We start from the raw sequence: 1655 nt of genomic DNA, 5'->3' as shown, positions 1-1655 counted from the left end.
CCAGAGCTCCTAACAAATTCATGTTGTTGTTTTGTGCCATCAAGTCGTCTCCGACTCATAGCTACCTTATATACAACAGAATGAAACACTGCCCAGTCCTGTGGCAGCCTCACTATCCCTACTATACCTGAGCCCATCGCTGTAGCCACTGTGTCTATCCATCTAATTGAGGGCCTTCACCTCTTTTATTGACCCTCCACTTTACCAAGCATGACATCTCCAGAGAATGGTCCCTTCTGACAACATGACCAAAGTAGGTGAGATGAAATCTGGACATTCTCGCTTCCAAGGAACATCCTGGCTGCACTTCTTCCCCAACAGATTTGTTAGTCCTTTTAGCAGTCCACAGTACTTCCAGCTTTCTTCACCAACACCACAACTCAAAAGCATCAACTCTTCTTGCATCTCCCTTATTCATTGTCCAGCTCCCACATGCGTATGAGGCAATTGAAAATACTATAGCTTGGGTTAGGCACATCCTAGTCTTCAAGGAGATATCTTTGCTCTTCAGCACTTAAAAGAGGTCTTTTGCAGCAGATTTCCCCAGTGCAATATGTCTTTTGATGTCCTGACTGCTGCTTCCATTGGCGTTGAGTGTAGAACCAGCTAATATGAAGTCTTTGACAACTTCAATCTTTTCGCGATCTATTGTGATGCTGCTTATTGGTTCAGTTGTAAGGACTTTTGTTTTCTTTATGTTGAGTTGAAATACATACTGTAGACTGTAATCTTTAATTTTCATCAGTAAGTGCTCTAAGTCATATTCACATTCAGCAAGCAACATTGTGTCATCTGCATATTGCAAGTTGTTAATAAGCCTTCATCCAATCCTGATGCCACATTCTTCTTCATATAGTACAGCTTCTCAGATTATTTGCTCAGCATACAATCTGAATAAGTGTGGTGAAAGAATACAACTCTGACATGTTCCCTTCCTGATTTTATACCATGCAGTATCCCGTTGCTGTGTTTGAAATTCATAATAATTACATATCTGACAAGGAACTTATCTCTAAAATTTATGGAAAATTCCAACACCTCAACAACAAAAAGATTAACAATCCAATTAAAAAATAGGCAGAAGACATGAATGGACACTTCACCAAAGAGGATATTCAAGTGGCCAGCAAATACATGAAGAAATGCTCACGACCATTAGTCATCAGAGAGATGCAAATCAAAATAACAATGAGATACCATGTCACCGCAACACTAATGGTAATGTTCAACAAGACAGAAAGTAACAAATGCTGGTGAGGATGTGGAGAGATTAGGAGTCTCATACACTGCTGGTGAGACTGTAAAATAAAACCACTGTAGAAAGCACTTTGGTGATTCCTTAAAAAGCTGGAATTAGAAATACCATTTGACCCAGCAATCCCATTACTAGGTATATATCCTGAAGAATTGAGAGTCAGGAGAAGAACAGATATCTGCACATTCATCTTCATCACAGCACTATTTACAATAGGCAAAAGATGGAAACAATCTAGGTGTCCATCAGCTGAGGAAAGGATAACCAAACTATGGTAATACACACAATGGAATACTATGTAACACTGAAGAATAGTGTTGTTGTTGTTGTTGTTATGTGCCGTCGAGTCGGCCCCGACTCATAGCGACCCCTCCTTGGGTTTCCGAGGCAGTATCACTAC

General features: G+C 40.2%; 1 protein-coding gene across 1 annotated transcript in view; it reads left to right on the top strand.

Moving 5' to 3' along the window:
* Positions 1-1655, top strand: part of OTOGL (otogelin like) — a 251434-nt gene that overhangs the window by 205255 nt on the left and 44524 nt on the right. The window lies entirely within an intron of this gene.

This window comes from Orycteropus afer, unplaced genomic scaffold (assembly GCF_000298275.1).
Source record: "Orycteropus afer afer isolate SDZICR_OR568_19922 unplaced genomic scaffold, OryAfe1.0 scaffold00375, whole genome shotgun sequence".
NCBI classification, from domain to species: domain Eukaryota; kingdom Metazoa; phylum Chordata; class Mammalia; order Tubulidentata; family Orycteropodidae; genus Orycteropus; species Orycteropus afer.
Note: the sequence above shows the minus strand (reverse complement) of the source record. Positions and strands in the feature narration are given on the sequence as shown.